We start from the raw sequence: 23393 nt of genomic DNA, 5'->3' as shown, positions 1-23393 counted from the left end.
GATCTATGACTTTCAATAACAGGATTGTGATTGTTAGGGTTTTCACACAATTGGGTTTATGAATGCATCATCTAGGACTAGTAACTTTTGTAAACCACCGCAAAACTCGATTTTATTTATGATTAAAACCAAGGATTTATTGAATGGACATTTGATAAGAATTGGTAGTTTAATAGTTTCTTTCTTGAGGACTTAAGGAAGAACATTCTGAGGTTAGGTAATTGGATGTTTCATGTGTATTAAGGAAATCTTGACTGAATTCTTAACTGGTTAAATCAACCACCCACCCTAGCATGTTTTATCTTAATCACTTACATTTTTACTGTCTTTTATGTTTATTGCTGAAATTCCAAAAACAACCAAACCATTATCTTTTTGTTATGATAGAATCAAAGTTAAATAAGTATTTCCTACGCAATCCCTGAGATCGATACTTGGAAATAAAACTCCTTATTACTACATCGGTAAAAATAGTACACTTGCTATTTTTCCGATCAAGAACCTATAAATGAACCTGTTACTACTAATGAGGCCCCAAGTCAACCAGACAAGAAGATGTTTATCACATAAGAGATGGATATGGAACATGTCATTGAGGATTCATACATGACTGATGAACTTGATAATGAAGGTAATGAGCCATATGTCAATGAGCCAACTGTCAATGAACCAGCTGTCAATCAGTCAACTGTCAAGGAACAACCTACACAATCTTTAGGTTTGGATAAGTTATATTCTTGGGAAGCTGAGACTTTGGTTACATTACTAGGGGATGATGATGTTTTGGACATTCAACCTTTAAGTGTTGACAAATCACCTATCAAGCCAACTAAATCAAAGCCAAGTGGTGTCAAGGTTTTCTTTGGTAAACAACCAAAAGTCTGCAAAAACAAACCTTTCAAAGCCCCAATATTATCTTCACCAAAGCCAACTTGCAGTGAACCCGTGAGTATTAAAACCAAGAGCATGTACAAGAATGTTAATGTGGTAGGTGCAAAAAGACAGAGTGAAAGACTGAGGACCTTGAAAGTAAAGAATGTATTTGGCCCTGATAAAAAACTTAATGATCCTTTGGTGATAACTAAAGAGGATACCACAGAAGAATTTGTTAGTGGTGGTAGGAAACCAAAAAGTTGGGCAAAAATTTACGAAAGGCTAACCCAGTGAAGATGTAATTGATGCTTAAATATTTATGTTTTGTTTATGTTTCTATTTTGTAATGTAATGAATGGATCAATTACTATTTTGATATGATCAACAACTATTTTGATATGTAATGAATGTAATATACTGAATATGTAATGTAACTCTTTGGTGAAATCTATTTGCATTTACATGTCAAAATTATAGATCATATTGTTTCAAAATTATAGATCATATTATGTCAAAATTATAGATCAAATTGTGTCAAAATTATAGGTCATACCAAGTCAAATTTATAGGTCACATTATGTCAAAATTATAGTATAATGCATAACTGAACCAAGTTATAGGCCATTCCAAATCACAAAGTGAAACTTACAAAATCATTTATACCAAATTATAGGTCATGCCAAGTGAATATTACATAATCAATTAGACCAACTTATAGTTCATACCAAGTGAACATTAAAAAATCAATTAAACATTACAAACTTAGAATAACAATAGTAGATCATTTCAACATTTACACCTCATTAACAAGTACATGTTGACCAAAAACGAAAACACAACACAAATTGACTTCAACTTTCCCCAATTACCTCTGACTTAATATTGATCTACAACCTCTTCTTCTTCTTCATTGAAGATTCATACAACTCCTTCATAGTTTCAACAACTCACATCTCCCTCGCCTTGCTCTCATCTTTGCTCCATTATTTATCTACACATTCATAATCATCCTTTTCTTGTGCAATATCATCATCCCAAATGAATAAATTATAAGTTTCCTCATTTTGCCAAAACAGACATCTCCAGAACATTCTCTCTTTGTTCTGTCCGTTCTTGCATATGCATGATATCATACGACCATTGCACCCACGCCTTCTCACTGGACAGTTGCACACACTTGTCGAATGATACGATACTGATTTGATTCACCTTGATGAATATGACATAATAAGTTCAATGAAGAAGAAGATAAATGTAAGCGAAGAGAATGAATACGATCAACGAAGAAGAAGGGGATCTGAAAAACGGAAGTAGAGAAAATAAAGTAGTGACCACATTAGGATTTCTGCATTTCACTTTAAGTTAAAACAAAAATATTTAATTTAATAAAAATCTTACGTGTCAATTAAAAAATACATAGTTGACATACCACATAAGCCTCCGTTAGTGAAAATTAATTGGAGGGACCAATTTTAGAGACATAAAAGTTTGCGAGGACTATTATTTGAAGAAAAAATTTATATGGACTAAAATTAAATGTTGATATATTTATGAGAGTTCCTAACATATTTAACAATTGAATTTTTTATTGGATAAATACACGTAGGTGTGAGTGAGGGATATGTAACTCATTTTTAAATGAAACTCAAAAAGACTTTATTTTTTTATGGAAAACTCAAGATTGATATTTAACGGTAATCAATATTCCAATTGTTTTTATTGTTCTTTTTATAAAAAAATCACTTATTTGATAGTTGTTTTTTAAATTAAAATTTGTATTTTTTTATTTTTACATAAATTAAAATTAACAGATTTCTTATACCTTTATGTATATTTTTAATAAAATATTAGACTATTAGTCAAGGGTTTATTAGTCAATTCAAAAAACTATTTATATTCTCTCTTATGTATTTCTCTTCTATTTCTCTTGTACCGATTAATACTATATTTCTCACATCTTTCTCGGATTAGGATTGTCTCTAGTGTGTATTTACACAAGAGAGTATGCAGTGAAACCTGCACTGTTAAAATCCCATCAACATTTCTTTTTTTTTTAATATTTTATTCTTTTATCTCTCTTCAATGAATGGGTAAGATTATACTGGACAAAAATTTAGAGAAAAAAACGGGAGAGAATCCCCCCCCCCCGATCTTTCTCTGACTGATTTCTCTAAATAAATAAATCGAAGGCTATTTATAAAGCCCAGAACAAACCAAAAACCCATCAGCAGCATCACACTCTGGTTACCGCCTCTACTCCTAACGCTCCCTTTTTCTCGCCAGCGTAAAAATCCTTTCGTTTTAGGGTTTGTGATTGTAACGACATTGGCAGGTCTTGGCTAACTCACCGTCGGTGAATCGCCTTTGCACGGATCCCGAAGCATTGACTACTTTGAAAAATTGGAGCAAATTGGCGAAGGCACTTATGGATCAGTTTCTTTTTCTTTTTCAATATCCACTTCTTGATTCATACTCAGTTGAATAATAATTTTTTCTGTTTAGTTTTTCTTAGTTGTTTGTTGTTTCCTTGGAATACATTAATAGTCTTATATGATATGTGATTTGGTTCAATTAACCATTTAAGAGAAGCTTATGGATTTGATGGAAGTTTTTGGTTTCAGAGTTTATCAATGTTACGTCCTAATCCTTTTAACGTTACCCAACAAGGGTAGGGGATATCACTAGTTAGACTCAGAAGAACTACTAGTTATTAGTTTGAAATAGTTAGACTTAGATGAACTACTAGTTAATAGTTGGATCTTTTATCACTATTAGACTTAGAAGAACTACTAATTATTAGTTTGAACTAAACTACTTAACTTTTTGAGTTTTAATTCATTTTTTAATTTCTATTTTTAGCTTCTTGTTTTAGTTGTTGGAACTTGAAATTTTCATTTTAATGTATGATTTTTTTTAATATCTTTTTATGTATCTTTTATTTTTGTGTGTCATGTTTTATTTTCTATATAAATATTTATTTTAACTGCTCTACGGCTTCCGCTATTTTCCTGCTACGCGATCCGATATTTCTTATATCGGTTTTTTGGTGTTCCACTATTTTCTGCTATTGATATTTTACAACACTGCTATTAGGAAAGATCTCGTGATCAACGAATTGAAGGAAATTTATAGATGACTAAAGCTGAAAGTTGGTATATTTAGAGGGATGAAAAATGTAACACCCCGATAAAATAAGGCTAATTATTTAATTTGAATTAATATAATATTTATTAATTTAATTAATTAATTGGAAATATTATTGGATTATTATTATTATTTTGGAAAATATATAAGTTGGAATAAGAAAAAGGGTTTCATTGTTGGTAAAGAGTTTTACGTGAAAAAGCAGAGAAGCGATAGAAAAGTGGAAAAGGGCAAAGGGGAAGAGCAAGAGCAGAGGTTGAAGAACGGAAAAGCTTGAAGCTCAAAGATTTGTCGGATTAACTCAGGTAAGGGGGGTTTATCGTCGATTAATGGGTATTATGGGATAATATGTAATGGGTAGTGATAAGCCGTTATTTGACCCTAATTGAGATTGGTGAATGCTGGAATTACGTTGGTTAAACTGTGTTAAAAACTGAAATTGAATCCGTGATTGTATGTGTCGTGATTTTCCGATAATGTAGCTTTTTACGGAATTGGAATCGGAGGTCCGGAAGTCCTCCAATGGCGGAAAGTGCGGAGAATTCTGCATTCTGCCTTGAGTTAACGCAGGAACAGCTTCTGTCTTGCGTTAACCGGTTAACCCAGGGTGTTAACCGGTTAACACTGTTTTGAATTGTGAAAATTTGTTGTTTTGTCTGCGTTAACCGGTTAACCCAGGGTGTTAACCGGTTAACACTGTTGTGATTGATGGAATATTGCTGTTTGTGCTGCGTTAACCGGTTAACCCAGGGCGTTAACCGGTTAACACTGTTAAGTTTTGGGACAGGAAGCGTGTTGTGCTGCGTTAACCGGTTAACCCAGGGCGTTAACCGGTTAACACTGTTGCAGAGTGGAAAATTGGTGTTTTAAACGTTGTGTGCCTAATTGAGGGTTGGCCTATGTTGGCCTATGATGTAACAGGGATTAATTCCCGCTGTTTTGAGCAGTGTAGGTATTAGTAGAGTGTACTAATACTGTGTTTAATTATTTGACATGGTATGATGATATGCATAATGTTGTAAATGTATATATTATGCATGTATTTGTGAATGGACTGTTTTATGGCTTAGAGTGTGAGCATATGTCTATTCTTGAATTGTTGTTGATGTTGCATTGCTAGATGATTAGCGTGCATGGCATAGCCTGTGGGGTTGTAGCTAATTCCCATGGTGAGGAATTAGTGAGTGAATCATTGTGGATTTGTTGTTGATGTTTGCATGCTAGATGATTAGTGTGCATAGCATAGCCTTCGGGGCTGTAGCTAATTCCCATGGTGAGGAATTAGTGAGTGAGTCATTAGATCTCAAATGAGTGGGACTAGTGAGCTTAGTAGCCGTATCTGGATTTGATCGGTGAGCTTGAACTGTATGTTCAAGAATAGTCGGTACCGCATGTGTGGAGTCTCATTGCATAATGTATGTATGGCGTATAATATGAATGGATGTATTCCAATATTATACGTGTGGTGGTGTTATTATGGAGTATGATTCGAGATTATACTTGTGTTTTATGTTGGTGTTGAGTATGATGTTGAGCTGATGTGCTGTTACTGATTGTATGTTGTGATTAGGGTGATTAATGTGTTAAATTACTTAACATGACATTATATTCTATAATGCTTATTATATCGATTGAGGAACTCACCCTTACAACTATTTTTCAGGTAACGAGAAATGAGTTGAGTAGAAGCGAATGCTTGGAGTCTAGTGTAGTCTCCTTAGTGGGTCATGCTCTGATAGATGTAACATCGGGAGGGAACCTTTTTAATTATGTTGTTAAAGATTGTTGAACCAGTTTACATGTAGTATGTTACATGTTTTGATTAATTTGATTTATATCCGCTGCGATTTATGCAAATGTTTAATTGATTAAATAAAGAGCATGACAGTTATTTTGGAACATGGTGTAAATGATTGTATGACACCCTTAACTGCATAATTACTCTGATATATGTTTATTATTTTAATTAAATATTTGGGGTATTTTAGAAGGGTGTTACATTAGTGGTATCAGAGCATAGTCGGTCGAGTCGAGTCGTAATTATTCTGTTTCGCCTGTACGGGATAGGTGTTGTGTAACCCTATCAGTACTTATTGTTTTAGTTTGTTTGGGTTTTCAGAATAGAGATGGCTGGAAGAGGTAGAGATGATGCTGCGATTGCTGAGGCTCTGGGTATGCTAGCTGGAGTACTTGGAGGGAATCTGAATGTTGTGGGAATGGGAGCTGCTCGTCAACTAAGTGAGTTCCAGAAGAACAATCCTCCAATGTTCAAGGGAACATACGATCCAGATGGTGCTCAGAAGTGGTTGAAGGAGATCGAGAGGATCTTCCGAGTGACTGAGTGTGCCGATAATCAGAAGGTCAGGTTCGGTACGCATATGCTGTCAGAAGAAGCAGATGATTGGTGGGTTGCTACCCGCACTGAGTTGGAATCTGCTGGAAATGCTGAGATCACTTGGGCTGTGTTCAGAGAGAGATTCCTGAGAAAGTATTTTCCAGAGGATGTTAGAGGAAAGAAAGAGATAGAGTTCTTGGAATTGAAGCAGGGCAATCGGTCTGTTACTGAGTATGCTGCTAAGTTCACAGAGCTGTCAAAGTATTATACTCCTTATAATGAGGCTGCTGGAGAATTTTCGAAATGTGTGAAGTTTGAGAACGGGTTGCGTCCCGAGATCAAACAGGCTATTGGATATCAGCGGATCAGAGTGTTTTCTGACTTGGTTGACTGTTGCAGGATTTTTGAACAGGATTCCAAAGCCAGAGCAGAGAGCTATCAACAGAGAGTTGATAGGAAAGGCAAGAGTCAGAATGATCGTGGAAAACCGTATGCAGCTGGCAAAGGTTTCCAGAAGCAGAGTGGGATGAAGAGGCCTAGTGGGGGAGACTCTAGTGCCCCTGCTAAGTGTTATAGATGTGGTCGGGCTGGACATCGTGTCCATGAGTGTACCAGTGCTGAGATGAAGTGTTTCAAGTGTGGAAAAGGTGGTCATTTGGCTGCAGAGTGTCGGTTGAAGACTGTAACTTGTTTCAACTGTGGAGAGTTGGGTCATATTAGTCCACAGTGTCCTAAGCCAAAGAAAGAGAATCAGTCAGGAGGCAAAGTCTTTGCTTTATCGGGTTCTGAGACTTCTGCAGATGATCGTTTGATCCGAGGTACGTGTTATATTAATGGCTTTCCTCTTGTAGCTATTATTGACACCGGTGCTACTCATTCCTTTATATCTTCGGATTGTGCTGTGAAACTTAAGTTAGAGATATCTGAGATGTATGGTAGTATGGTGATTGATACTCCTGCGAAGGGTTCAGTGACTACTACTTCAGTTTGTTTAAGTTGTCCTTTGAGTATTTTTGGTAGAGACTTTGGGATAGACCTTGTGTGTCTTCCACTAGTGCAGATTGATGTTATCTTGGGAATGAACTGGTTGGTGTTTAACCGAGTTTCTATCAATTGTTTTGATAAGACTGTGATATTTCCTGAGATTGAGGAAGGAAAGAGTTTATTTCTATCAGCAAGGCAGGTGAATGAGGAAGTAGCAGATGGGGCAGAGTTGTTTATGTTGTTAGCGACTTTGGAGGCTAAAGATAAACTGGTGATTGGCGATCTAGCCGTAGTGTGTGATTTTCCTGATGTGTTTCCTGAAGAAGTGAATGAATTGCCACCCGAGCGGGAAGTTGAGTTCTCGATTGATTTGGTGCCTGGTACTAGACCGATATCGATGGCTCCGTATCGTATGTCTGCTGTTGAGTTAGCTGAATTGAAGAATCAGCTGGAAGATCTATTGGATAAGAAGTTTATTCGTCCGAGTGTGTCACCGTGGGGTGCACCAGTGTTATTGGTTAAGAAGAAAGAAGGTACTATGAGGTTGTGTGTGGACTACAGGCAACTGAATAAAGTGACGATCAAGAATCGGTATCCTTTGCCGAGGATTGATGATTTGATGGATCAGTTGGTTGGTGCGAGTGTGTTCAGCAAGATAGATTTGAGATCTGGGTATCATCAGATACGTGTGAAAACTGAGGATATTCAGAAGACTGCTTTCAGAACAAGGTATGGACATTATGAGTATTCTGTAATGCCTTTTGGTGTGACTAATGCGCCTGGAGTATTTATGGAGTATATGAGTAGGATTTTCCATCCGTACCTAGACCAGTTTGTTGTGGTGTTTATTGATGACATTTTGGTGTATCCGAAATCTGAAGAAGAGCATGCTGAGCATTTGAGAGTGGTTTTAGAAGTTCTACGAGAAAAGAAGTTATTTGCTAAACTCTCTAAATGTGAATTTTGGTTAGAAGAGGTTAGTTTTCTTGGTCATGTGATTTCAAGAGGTGGCGTTGCTGTTGATCCTTCTAAGATAGAAGCGGTATCTAAGTGGGAAGCTCCGAAGTCAGTTTCTGAGATAAGGAGTTTTCTTGGACTTGCAGGTTACTATAGGAAATTCATTGAGGGATTTTCTAAGTTGGCGTTACCGTTGACGATGTTGACTAGAAAGGAGCAAGCGTTTGTTTGGGACTCGAAATGTGAAGAAGGTTTCCAAGAGTTAAAGAGAAGGTTGACTACTGCTCCTATTCTGATATTACCAAGTTCGTCGGAATCATTTGAGGTTTACTGTGATGCTTCATTGTTGGGTTTGGGTGGTGTGTTGATGCAGAATAAGCAGGTTATAGCTTATGCTTCGAGACAACTGAGGGTTCATGAGAGGAACTATCCGACGCATGATTTAGAGTTGGCAGCTGTGGTATTTGTTCTGAAATTATGGAGGCATTACTTGTATGGTTCAAGATTTGAGGTTTTCAGTGACCATAAAAGTTTAAAGTATTTGTTTGATCAGAAAGAACTGAATATGAGACAGAGGAGATGGTTAGAATTTCTGAAGGATTATGACTTTGGTTTGAATTACCATCCGGGTAAAGCAAATGTAGTAGCTGATGCGCTGAGCCGGAAATCGTTACATATGTCTATGTTAATGGTTAAGGAATTGGATTTGATTGAGCAGTTCAGAGACTTGAGTTTGGTGTGTGAGAGTACTCACAATAGTGTTAAATTGGGAATGTTGAAGTTAACAAGTGGTATTCTGGATGAGATCAGAGAGGGTCAGAAATCCGATGTGCTTTTGGTTGATAAGTTGACTTTAGTGAATCAAAGCCAAGGTGGTGAATTCAGAGTTGATGAGAATGGTGTTTTGAAATTTGGTAATCGGGTGTGTATTCCGGATGTTACCGAACTTAAGAAGAGTATTCTGGAGGAAGGACATCGTAGTGGCTTGAGTATTCATCCTGGAGCTACGAAGATGTATCATGATTTGAAGAAGTTATTTTGGTGGCCGGGAATGAAAAGAGAAATTGCGAGTTTTGTTTATTCCTGTTTGACTTGTCAGAAGTCAAAGATTGAGCATCAGAAGCCGTCTGGGCTAATGCAACCGTTGGCTATTCCAGAGTGGAAGTGGGATAGTATCAGTATGGATTTTGTTTCTGGTTTGCCGAGGACAAATAAGAATTTTGAAGCCATTTGGGTGATTGTTGACAGGTTGACAAAATCGGCTCATTTCATTCCGATCAGAATGGATTATCCGTTAGAGAGATTAGCCGAGTTGTATATTGAGAAGGTTGTAAGTTTGCATGGTATTCCGTCGAGTATTGTTTCGGACAGAGATCCTAGATTTACATCGAAGTTCTGGGAAGGTTTGCAGAAGGCTTTGGGAACTAAGCTGAGGTTGAGTTCTGCATATCATCCGCAGACTGATGGTCAGACTGAGAGGACGATTCAGTCATTAGAGGATATTTTGAGGGCTTGTGTTTTGGAAAAGGGAGGTGCTTGGGATTGTTATTTACCTTTGATTGAGTTTACCTACAACAATAGTTTTCATTCGAGCATTGGTATGGCACCGTTTGAAGCTTTGTATGGTAGGAGATGTCGGACACCTTTGTGTTGGTATGAGTCCGGTGAGAGTGCTGTGGTTGGACCGGAGATTGTTCAACAGACTACGGAAAAGATTAAGATGATTCAGGAGAATATGAGAATTGCTCAGAGTCGTCAGAAGAGTTATCACGACAAGAGGAGGAAGTCACTTGAGTTTCAAGAGGGAGATCATGTGTTTCTTCGTGTCACTCCGATAACTGGTGTTGGTCGAGCTTTGAAGTCAAAGAAGTTGACACCTCGATTTATTGGTCCTTATCAGATTTTGGAGAGGATAGGGGAGGTAGCCTATCGTGTCGCTTTACCGTCGTCGCTTGCGAATTTGCATGAGGTTTTTCATGTGTCTCAGTTGAGGAGGTACATTCATGATCCGTCGCATGTAGTCCAAATAGATGATGTACAGGTGAGAGATAACCTGACGGTTGAAACATCACCTATGAGGATTGAGGATCGAGAGTTGAAGCAGTTGCGGGGTAAAGAGATTGCCTTGGTGAAGGTAGCTTGGGGAGGACCAGCAGGTGGCAATGTGACTTGGGAACTGGAGAGTAAGATGAAGGAGTCTTACCCAGAGTTGTTCGCTTGAGGTATGTTTTCGAGGACGAAAACTCTTTTAGTGGGGGAGAGTTGTAACACCCCGATAAAATAAGGCTAATTATTTAATTTGAATTAATATAATATTTATTAATTTAATTAATTAATTGGAAATATTATTGGATTATTATTATTATTTTGGAAAATATATAAGTTGGAATAAGAAAAAGGGTTTCATTGTTGGTAAAGAGTTTTACGTGAAAAAGCAGAGAAGCGATAGAAAAGTGGAAAAGGGCAAAGGGGAAGAGCAAGAGCAGAGGTTGAAGAACGGAAAAGCTTGAAGCTCAAAGATTTGCCGGATTAACTCAGGTAAGGGGGGTTTATCGTCGATTAATGGGTATTATGGGATAATATGTAATGGGTAGTGATAAGCCGTTATTTGACCCTAATTGAGATTGGTGAATGCTGGAATTACGTTGGTTAAACTGTGTTAAAAACTGAAATTGAATCCGTGATTGTATGTGTCGTGATTTTCCGATAATGTAGCTTTTTACGGAATTGGAATCGGAGGTCCGGAAGTCCTCCAATGGCGGAAAGTGCGGAGAATTCTGCATTCTGCCTTGAGTTAGCGCAGGAACAGCTTCTGTCTTGCGTTAACCGGTTAACCCAGGGTGTTAACCGGTTAACACTGTTTTGAATTGTGAAAATTTGCTGTTTTGTCTGCGTTAACCGGTTAACCCAGGGTGTTAACCGGTTAACACTGTTGTGATTGATGGAATATTGCTGTTTGTGCTGCGTTAACCGGTTAACCCAGGGCGTTAACCGGTTAACACTGTTAAGTTTTGGGACAGGAAGCGTGTTGTGCTGCGTTAACCGGTTAACCCAGGGCGTTAACCGGTTAACACTGTTGCAGAGTGGAAAATTGGTGTTTTAAACGTTGTGTGCCTAATTGAGGGTTGGCCTATGATGTAACAGGGATTAATTCCCGCTGTTTTGAGCAGTGTAGGTATTAGTAGAGTGTACTAATACTGTGTTTAATTATTTGACATGGTATGATGATATGCATAATGTTGTAAATGTATATATTATGCATGTATTTGTGAATGGACTGTTTTATGGCTTAGAGTGTGAGCATATGTCTATTCTTGAATTGTTGTTGATGTTGCATTGCTAGATGATTAGCGTGCATGGCATAGCCTGTGGGGCTGTAGCTAATTCCCATGGTGAGGAATTAGTGAGTGAATCATTGTGGATTTGTTGTTGATGTTTGCATGCTAGATGATTAGTGTGCATAGCATAGCCTTCGGGGCTGTAGCTAATTCCCATGGTGAGGAATTAGTGAGTGAGTCATTAGATCTCAAATGAGTGGGACTAGTGAGCTTAGTAGCCGTATCTGGATTTGATCGGTGAGCTTGAACTGTATGTTCAAGAATAGTCGGTACCGCATGTGTGGAGTCTCATTGCATAATGTATGTATGGCGTATAATATGAATGGATGTATTCCAATATTATACGTATGGTGGTGTTATTATGGAGTATGATTCGAGATTATACTTGTGTTTTATGTTGGTGTTGAGTATGATGTTGAGCTGATGTGCTGTTACTGATTGTATGTTGTGATTAGGGTGATTAATGTGTTAAATTACTTAACATGACATTATATTCTATAATGCTTATTATATCGATTGAGGAACTCACCCTTACAACTATTTTTCAGGTAACGAGAAATGAGTTGAGTAGAAGCGAATGCTTGGAGTCTAGTGTAGTCTCCTTAGTGGGTCATGCTCTGATAGATGTAACATCGGGAGGGAACCTTTTTAATTATGTTGTTAAAGATTGTTGAACCAGTTTACATGTAGTATGTTACATGTTTTGATTAATTTGATTTATATCCGCTGCGATTTATGCAAATGTTTAATTGATTAAATAAAGAGCATGACAGTTATTTTGGAACATGGTGTGAATGATTGTGTGACACCCTTAACTGCATAATTACTCTGATATATGTTTATTATTTTAATTAAATATTTGGGGTATTTTAGAAGGGTGTTACAAAAAACATATTTAACCCTTATTTATATTTCCACTATTTTGCGGCTTCCACTGTTTACCCGCTATGCCATCCGCTATTTCTCATATTGGATTTCTGGCAATCCGCTATTTTATTTTCCGCAATCCGCTATTAATAACACTGATATTGCACCTCTATAATTGATTTATTATTTTATAGGGAATTTTTAACTGATTAAATTTTTTTCCCGAGATGTTCTCTTCACTCCCTTTGTTCTTTTTAGTAGTCATTTTATAATTTCTGATTTTCCCTTATAAACTATTCTATCGTGTAAACTTGATAGAGATTTGAGTGATCATGGTGCGGTAGTGTCAAATATCGGCCATGGTGGATTCATGGAAATCAATATGGCCAATTTGTGAAGGATGGCCTTATGTTGGCCAAAATGTCAGTTTTTTTGGCTTTCCGTAATTTGCCATGGATAACACTGTAAAGGTGAATAAATGGGTATCATATTCCTAAAGTTTATTCTAGTAAGAGAAGGGGGACTTGTTAAGGAGGTGTGGGAATCGGTAGTTATGCAAGAGATATGGAGTGAGATTTGCCACATGGTAGTTATTATTTAAGAGTGGAGTGTGGGAAAATGTAGTCAAGGAATAATTTTGCAGGTTAGCATTTTGTCCATGTATTTTGAAGTTAATTATGGGAAGAGAAGGGAGTTATGTTGAGGAAGTGTGGAAGTTGTTAGTGATGCAAGAGGTAAGTAGCAAGATTCCCGATATGGGGTGGTTATTAAATCAGGGAACGTTGTAAAGATGTGAGTTTTCTTTCTTTTTCGAAGTCTTGTCAGAATCCTTCTATCTTATTTCACTTTTTTTTCTCTCTGATATAATTCCCAATTCTATTTGATTCTTAAAATGGAAGACAATTTTAACCTTCTTATTAATGCATTTTTTGGAATATTTGTTGCTGCTTCTTTGACATTTATGAAATGCTTTAAAATTTCCCTTTGGATAATAACTTTTTGTTACTTTATGTTTGATTTACTATTTTACCACATTGTCATTGCTGCTACTTCATGAAAATCCATGCTTTAACATATTTATGTTTTCAGTCAGGTTTACATGGCCCGAGAAATCAAAACTTGTGAGATTGTTGCTCTGAAGAAAATACGAATGGACAATGAGAGAGAAGGGGTATATCTTTGGTCACCTTTGTTGAACTTCTAAGTGTATTTTGAATTCATAGCATCTCAGTAAATTTTATTAATTATTAGTTTGGTACAGTTCTTCCTTTGTGATATCCTGTCGTATAATTGCTGCTGCTGCATTTTCAAACATTTGACTCGTTTGTGCAATTATGTGAACCAGAATCTTAATTTGTGGAACAAATTTTATTATAGACACTGTCATGAGATTCTCCTCTAATCGTACTAAAAATTATGTCATTGTAGTTTCCTATAACTGCTATACGTGAAATCAAAATTCTAAAGAAACTAGACCATGAAAATGTAATCAAGTTAAAGGAAATTGTGACGTCTCCAGGTACATTTTTCAATGATTTTAATGTTTGTTTTTTCTAATCAAATTGTTGTAGTTTTGGACAAGATTCATTTATTCACTTCTTAACTTTTTTGCTTTCTCATACAGGCCCAGAGAAAGATGATCAAGGGAGGCCTGGCAAGCAATTTATTTTCATGATATTAATAATTGATTTATCACTTACTTTTCGAGTATATTATTTCCTTAATTTCTGTCTCATTTTTCGTTCCATTTTTCTTTTGTGATTATGCAGATGGCAACAAAAATGAATTTATATGGTCTTTGAATATATGGACCATGATTTAACAGGCCTGGCTGACCGATCTGGCATGAGATTTACTGTCCCCCAGATTAAGGTATGAGTATGACAGTTGAAGTGTACATTCATATACTAATAATTATTAAATTTTTGATATCCGAGTTGTTTTTTTTTTCTTTCGAAGTGTTATATGAGGCAGCTTTTGACTGGACTGCACTATTGTCATGTCAATCAAGTACTTCATCGGGATATCAAAGGTTCTCTTATGTGAATTTCTTCCAAAGTGTTACATGTCCTAGATTTTGATTTTAGATCATGCCTAATCTATTACTCACGTGAGATGTATTCTGTTTCTCTGCAGGCTCAAATCTTCTCATAGATAATGAAGGTAATCTGAAGTAGGCAAAATTTGGATTGTCCCGGTCTTTTTCGAATGAGCACAATGCAAACCTCACAAACAGGGCCATAACTTTACGGTATAGGTAATTTATCTTGATTTTAAATCGCCACTAGTGTTGGATTTTGACTTTTGGTCTGCCTAAGTTAATTTGGGAGGGTGGTGCTATGAAATGGCCAAGGCTTGCACTGATTTATTTTATCATATATTTAGACCGCCTGAGTTACTACTGGGGATAACAAGGTATGGGCAAGATGTAGACATGTGGCCCGTTGGATGCATTTTCACTGAGCTTCTTCATGGGAAGCCCATCTTTCTCGGAAAAGATAAGGTTAGTGATACTTATATATAATCTTGAGCAGAGATAGGAGTAAAGTGTTCAATGATTGTTGTTGAATTAGAAGACTAAGAGACATTTGGATAAATCGTATGTTTTGAAAATCACTACAGAGGCTTTATTATATATAGAGAGGTTATAACTAATTATATGATATAGTCGACGTGAGACTATTCGATATACAAATATTCTTAATATTATATTTACAAAAATTAACACTCTCCCTCAAGCTCGAGCATATAAGTCAAATGCACCAAGCTTGTTACATATATAATTAGTTCTAGGGCTTCGCAGAGATTTTGTAAACACGTCTGCCAATTGATCATTAGAGTTGACAATGTTTGTGACGATGTCACCTGATTCGATTTTCTCTCTGACAAAGTGACAGTCTATCTCAATATGTTTGGTCCTCTCATGGAAGACTGGATTTGAAGCAATGTGCAATACGACTTGATTATCACAAATAAGTGTCATTGGTCTTGCTTCTTCAATTTGAAGTTCCTTGAGCATCTGTTGTAACCAAATAAGTTCACATGTTGCCATTGCCATAGCCTTATACTCTGCCTCGACGCTTGATCTTGCAACTACGTTTTGTTTCTTACCTTTTCAGGATATAAGGTTTCCTCCAACAAGTACACAATACCCAGAGATGGATCGTCTATCAATGGGTGACCCTGCCCAATCAGCGTCGGAGTATCCAACTATCTGAGTATGTCCTTTATTTTCATACACTAGACCTTTTCCTGGAGCACGTTTGATGTATCTCAGATTTCGGATAACAACATTCATGTGTTCCTGACAAGGGGAGTTTAAGAACCGCCTTACCACACTAACTGCAAAAGAAATGTATGGACGAGTGACTGTGAGATAATTCAACTTTCCAACCAATCTTCTATACCTTCCTGAGTCAGATAGAGGCTCCCCCTGATTGTGTAGTAGTTTGACACCTGGATCCATAGGAATATCAGCTGGTTGTTAGGGACCAATTAGCACTACTTTTCATATATTTTTATTGGACCCTTTTACCATTTTATTATTGAATTACACACTTTTATCCTCACAATTTAGTAAAAATGCAATTAAGTTTAATTGATTATGTTTTGAGTAAATATTTCACGTATTTATTAGTTTTGTAGAGTTTTTGGACAAGAGAGCATTGGAGTGCATAAGCATAATTTGGAAGAAGTTTCAATGGCAATTTGGAAGCATTTGGAAAAATAACACTTGGGAGAATTGTTAAATGAAGCTTGCAAGGCAAAGAAGCTGAAATTGCTTCAGTTCGCACCGCGACCAGGGATGGCGCCGCGAACCTTGCGAAAACAGCAAGCATTTTGTTTGGGCCAAGTGTTCTGTTTTCAACCCAACTTTAGTGTGACAGTTTTGTATCATTTTAAGAGTGCTTTTCAGTTTTAGATGAAAATGAACATTTAAGGAAAGGATGAACTCTTTAAAAAAACAGAATGGAAAAAAAGGAGAATTGATTCACACATTGTAGAAGAAAAACAGAGCTTACTTTGATATTGCATTTTGCTTTCCAAAATGATGATGAGAAGCTAAACCCCATTTTGTCAAGATTGGAGGTAGTAGCTATTCTTATTTGTTTATGTATTCCATTTGACTCTTGTATATGACAAAAGGTTATTGATGTATTGAAATATATTTTTGCCCTATTTTGAATATTTAGATTTGAGTTGTTGTTGAGAAAGATTATTCAAGTCTTGACTTAAAATATGCTTTCAAGTAGTGAATGAGTTGTAGAAATAGATATATACACTACTCTTCTTTTGTATCAAACATTAAAGATTGCTATATTGATAGTTAGGTAGAGAAATCATTTAACCATTAATATAGTGATTATCACAATATCATTTAGAAATAAATAATATTGAGAGTATACTTGAATATCATCAATAATTTTAAGTCTATATAGTTGTCATTAAGGAAACATAAGAAATTTGAATAGTGAACTCCAATCTTGCCAAGCCTTTTACATTTGATTAAAACTATTTTATTGTCTGTGGATACGATATTAAAATATTTTTCAGAAATATACTTTTCAACACTGGTTTAGCATTCAACAAACTTGTTTTTTTCCCAAATATCCATAGCATATTTCCGTTGAAAAATCACCAAACCATCTATAGATTGGGCTACCACAATACCCAAGAAATAACTAAGTTTACCAAGATCTTTTGTCTGAAATTGATTTGAGAGATGTTGCTTTAACTGGAGTATACCCTGCTGATCACTACCAGTTATGACAATATCATCTACATACACAATAAGATAAATACACCCTTGGGCTGAGTGAAGATAAAAAACAGAATGGTCAGCTTCACTATATACCATACCAAACTCTTGTACTACAATTCTGAATCTGCCGAACCAAACTCTCAAAGATTGCTTAATACCATAAAGAGACTTGTGTAACCTATACACCATATTCGATGACTCCCCATGAGCAACAAATCCAGGTGGTTGCTCCATATATACTTCCTCTTCAAGATCACCATGTAAAAAAGCATTTTTGATGTCAAGTTGATGAAGAGGCCAATGTCGAATGGCTGCAATGGCTAGAAGAAGTCTAACAGATGCCATCTTGGCTACAAGCGAGAAGGTATCACTATAATCCAATCCAAAAATCTGAGTGTATCCTTTGGCTACCAAGCGAGCTTTAAATCTATCAATCTTACCATTTGGACCAACCTTCACTGTATAAAGCCAATGACAACCTACTAAAGATTTCCCATGGGGTAGAGGAACCAGTTCCCAGGTACCACTACTTTGAAAAGCACACATTTCATCAATCATTGCTTGCCTCCATTCAGGGTGAAACAATACTTCACATGGAGTTTTAGGAATAGAAACAGAAGACAAAGAAGACAAACAATATATTGCAAAGGGGAAAGATGATGATAACATAAATCAATATAATATGGAGAAGGATTTCGTGTTTTACTTATACCTTTTCGAAGGGAAATTGGAAGATCGGACTCAGGTTGCAGGATCAGATCCGGTGATGGCAGAGGTGTCAGAGGAGAGTCTGCAATGACCTCAGAGACATGGACAACAGGCGTTGGGTGGCGACACTAATATGTTTGAAGTGGTCGACAAGTGGGTGGGTCAGGATCCCTAGACTGACGGGGGATAATGGTAGGCGGGACATTAATAACTGCCGAAAAAGGTGTGGGAGAACTTTCTTGAATGGGTTCTGGAGTCACGTGACTTGACTCAAAATATGGAACCAACTCGAAGAAGGTAACATCGGCCGATAATAGGTATCGTTGTAGAGTATGTGAATAACAACGATAACCTTTTTAGGATCGATGATAACCAAGAAAGACACACTTTAGTGATCGAGCTGAGAGTTTATCAAGACCAGGATATAGATTGTGTACAAAACATGTGGATCCGAAGACTCGGGGAGGAATTGGGTGAAGTGGGGAATTGGGAAAAAGGATTGAATGAGGGATTTTATTGTTAAGGACAGATGAGGGCATGCGATTTGTAAGATAACATGTCGTTAGCACAACATCCCCCCAAAACCGAAGTGGAACATTACCATGGAGAAGTAGGGTCCGAGTGGTTTCTACAGGATGCCGATTTTTGCGTTCGGCTACCCCGTTTTGTTGAGGTGTGTGAGGGAAAGATGTTTGATGGAGAATACCATTGCGTGACATGAAATTCTGAAATTGTTGGGATAAATATTCACGGGCATTGTCACTTCTTAAGGTACGGATAGACACACCGAATTGAGTTCTTATTTCTTGATAGAATTGTTCAAAAATAGAAAATAATTCAGATCTATTCTTCATTAAGAATAACCACGTGCAACATGAAAAATCATCAATAAAGGTGACAAAATACCTAGACTCAAGAGTAGAGACAGTACGTGAGGGACCCCAAACATCGGTGTGAACTAAAGAAAAAGGGGACGAAGCTCGTTTATTGACTCGATTGGGAAATTGACCACGAGTGTGTTTCCCTAGTTGACACGACTCACAATGTAAATTAGATACCTTCAATAAATTTGGCACCAACTTATGTAGTTTGGAAAGACTGGGATGACCTAACTAAGCATGGATAGTGAGTGGAGAATCTTTGGCTGAGCATGTCTGAGATGACACTGAGAGGTAATAAAGGCCTTGAGACTCACATCCGACACCAATCGTCCGTCCCGAACTCCGATCCTGCAGGGTAACATTATTATAAGTGAAGGTGACACTACAATCAAGAAAACGAGTAAAACGACTGACTTAAAATAAATTAAATGGACAATTAGGTACATAGAGGACAGAAGTAATCGAGAGAGAAGGTAGAATTCGAACAGTACCAATCCCTTCAGATAAGGTTTGAGAACCATTGGCAGAAGTTATAGTAGGTAAGAAACCAGATGTAGAGAGGAAAGCGAAAAGATTTTTATTACCGGTAACATGATCAGACGCACTAAAATCAAGGACCCAAGATCCAAGAGAAGATGATTGAGAGAGACAAATAGATGAATTACCAGTGTGTGCTACCGAAGCAGTAGAATCTAAGTTTTGATAATTCGGATACCACTTGAGGAAATCATCGTAGTTTGGCGTAAAGTTATGAGGAGTAGCCATGAGTATCGGATCTAAAACAATTGCCCTATAGAGAGTGAAGTAGTGGAAAAATTGTCGGGATCGACCGTCGGACGTGCTGTCACGTGCAGAGGTTTCTGCCGATGAAAAGTGGGGAACAACTGGATCGGAAGAGGCGCTTCTACAGGTAGGTTACCGAAGAATTTTGAAAAGTGAGAAGTAAACCGGAGTGATGACACGGTTTGTAAAAAAAAAATTCTCACCGGAAGACAGTGGGTCAACCGGGTAAAGTACGGCGAAGAAAGAATTGCCTCTTAGCAAGCTCTGATACCATGTTGAATTAGAAGACTAAGAGATATTTGAATAAACCATGTGTTTTGAAAAGCACTACGGAGACTTTATTATATATAGAGAGATTATTACTAATTACATGATATAGTCGATCTGGGACTATTCGATATACAAATATTCTTAATTATATTTACAAATATCAACCATTGTTATAAAAAAATTATTTTCCAGATTTGGCTTTATCCTTTACATTGTCAGAACTCACTTCAGCTATTGGATTATCTTATCACATGAGGGAGAGATTTTTAATATCACTAGCTCATCCTTTTTGTATTCATCTTAGTGGCTTTATATTTCTTAATTATTATGCCAGTTTGAACAATGGCTTATGTCTGAAAATGCTCATTTTATTAGCTTGATCAATGATGTATGTGTTTCCATTATATGCTTAAACCAACTTCTGAAGTGACTTGTATATTGCTCACAGGGTCAGATGCCATATTAATAACAATATGTGACATGATTACTAGAGTTAACCTTATGAAGTACATGTTAGATTAATATATATATATTGATCATATGTTCCTGATAACAAAAAAACAACAAGATCAATAAAACAAAATGCAGAAATAGAATTAGAGGTTTTACCTCAAGCCATTGTTGCAGTGTTGTGAGTGCACTGCCTTTGATTCTTCCAAGCTCTTGCCATCTAAATATAGATGGTGTATTTCTTTTCTGATGAGAGAAAGTTTTAGGGACCAAAGACTATTTATAGACTTGATTCTACCATCAAGAATTTAAAGTCATTAAAACTCATTACCACCCAATTAAATGGTCATATCAATCTATATTAGAACCAAAATAAATCATACCCTTTTCAGAACCAAAATCCCAAAACTATGGACCCCATTTAAATTGATTTATTATTAATAATTATTATAATAAAAATAAGAAACCGTTACAGTACAGACACTCATTGGATTAGGTGTGTCCCGGTGTTGGTATCCGACACCTGGTATTCAAGGATGATGATTAATGAGTTGGTTAAAGATCTTAGATTGATTACATGATTTTTAGTTTTGTGGTAGGAGATGAATAGATGAAGGTGAAATATTAGCATATTTTGTGTCATAATTTTTTATTGTTATAAAACATATTGTTCAATATAGATGCATATATAATTTTTCTTTCTCAATTTATATTTTGTATAAATGATGTTCATATTTATTTAATTATAATATTTTTGAGGTAACACATGTTTCTTTTGTAACTATTGTAGCCAGAACAAATAAATAAGATTTTTGAGCTCTGTGGAGCACCGGATGAGGTGAACTGGCCCGGAGTTCAAAAGACTCCTTGGTACAATCAGTTTAAGCCGACAAAACCGATGAAAAGGCGTTTGAGGGAAGTTTTCAGACAGTAAGTATCAGAGAAGACCTTGGTAATAAAATGTTGTATCCTCTTTCATTATCTTTTGCTTAACTGACTAATCTGAATGGCTTATGTCCCTGACTTGAATTCTAGTTTTGATCGCCCTGCATTGGAGTTGTTGGAGAAGATGCTCACACTTGATCCTGCTCGGGTATAAATCATTTCATCACTTGTGGGTCCTATCTATTAATTGCTAAATAATTGTATAATTGTCATTTTACAGTTTATGGATTCACGCTATTTCAATTTATCTTCCATTACTCACCCTCTTTTAATTTCATCATGTTTATTGGTAGTTTGTCTACCATTGCTCTTGTGTAATATCATGCATCTTACTTGTTGGCGACTTGCTTTTTGAGCTATGGTAAAAAAAAATTACATATCTATTTTAGGTTAATGACTTTCGTAATGTGGTCTAACGCCTGATTAAAAGACGACATAATGTTGGTGACACATAAAAATGTATTGGGTTGTTTTGTTTTTAAGTTTAATCCAGTGACATTATTATTCAGCATGCTTTTACGATGAATAATTAACTAGATCTACATCAAATATTTTGTTTTCCATATTGATTTATTAATAGAGAATTCCTGCCAAAGACGCACTTGATGCTGAGTACTTCTGGACTGATCCATTACCGTGTGATCCCAAGAGGTAGGGGCCTTCCATGCACTTGAGTTTTTCATTTTCAAAATATAAATTTTTTATTGTCATCTTCATGAGATAAATGCCATTATTTTTTCTCTCTAAAGTTTATTGTTTCCATCAATTAAGTATTTTTTTTTCTGATATTTGTAGGACCCGTTTGTTTTGACTTTTTTTTAAAATGATTTTTAGAATGTTAGCTATTTTAGTGTAAAAAAAATTTACAATTTTTTTTTTCATAAAAGCTTCGAATGAAAATTTGGTTTGAATAGTTATTCTTAAAATGTTATTTTAGGTATTTCGTCATTTTATGGAAAAAATATTTTGATATCAAATTTTCAAAAAATCACTTAATTTTGAAGATATTTCAAATAGTTTTTCAGAAAAATCATTTTTAAGATACAATTTTTTAAAAAAATTATGATTTTGACTTCAATAATATATATTTATGTTATAGAATGAACAATTCAATCTTTTAATTTATAAAAAATAAATTTAGAAAAAAAATTATAATATTTTAAAAAATATTTTTGTAGAATCCATTTTCAAAAATTAAAAAAAAAATCTATTTTTTTAAAGGTAAAACAAACTGGCCTCTGCTCATTACTGCCCTCATGTTTTCCTTAGTTTACCCAAGTATGAGTCATCACATGAGTTTCAGACCAAAAAAAGCATCAGCAGCAAAGGCAAAATGACGAAAATGCCAAGCGTTTTAAAATGCAGCATCCACAGCAGCATACCCGTCATCCCCCGATTCAGTAGGGTGGACAACAACATGCCCAAATGCGACAAGGTCCTACCCACTCTATTCATGGTTCTCAACCAACAGTTACTGCAGGACCTAGCCATCATTATGGTAAGCCTCGAGGTCCGCCTGGGCGTCCAGGAAGATATCCTCCTGGTGGAAACCCTAGGGCCTCCTTAAGCGTATAGTGGTTTACCTGCAGGGCCTCCAAATTATCCTCAAGGTGGCCCTCCTCCATCTGGTGGATTGGCTCTTGGTCGTGGGTCGAACACGATGGGCGGGAATCGCAACCAACAGTATGGTTGGCAATAGTAGAACATTATCTTATCACAACAATTGAGACGGTGCCTGATAAAGAGTGATAATAGGATCAACGATGATAAATTGAGAGTATTTGAGAAAAATATATGTTCCATAAGGAACTACAAAAAGGAAGATAACTTTTTTGGTGGTTTTGTTAGTATAGTTGTTTATTACAATATTATAGTTTATACCTTAGATCTACAGCTTATTTGAATGAAAGCAATTTGCTTCATCAAGATAAAGATATAATTTTCTTGTTAATATTACCTTGTACTGAATTTTATTTCCTTTACATGCAGACTTAGATACATTTTGACTAGCTGTTTCAATTGTAATTTGAAGATTGAAGATATCAACTTAGGCTTGAAGAAATCCACTACAACACACATGCACACAGATTCTTAAC

General features: G+C 36.2%; 1 pseudogene; it reads left to right on the top strand.

Annotated features, from left to right (window-relative positions):
- Nucleotides 1-573: 573 nt before the first annotated feature.
- On the top strand, nt 574-22996 carry LOC127081250 (cyclin-dependent kinase C-1-like; annotated as a pseudogene).
- The last annotated feature ends 397 nt before the right edge of the window (nt 22997-23393 follow it).

This window comes from Lathyrus oleraceus, chromosome 5 (assembly GCF_024323335.1).
Source record: "Lathyrus oleraceus cultivar Zhongwan6 chromosome 5, CAAS_Psat_ZW6_1.0, whole genome shotgun sequence".
In the NCBI taxonomy this organism is placed as follows: domain Eukaryota; kingdom Viridiplantae; phylum Streptophyta; class Magnoliopsida; order Fabales; family Fabaceae; genus Lathyrus; species Lathyrus oleraceus.
The sequence above is the reverse complement of the archived record's forward strand: the minus strand, read 5'-3'. Positions and strand labels throughout refer to the sequence as shown.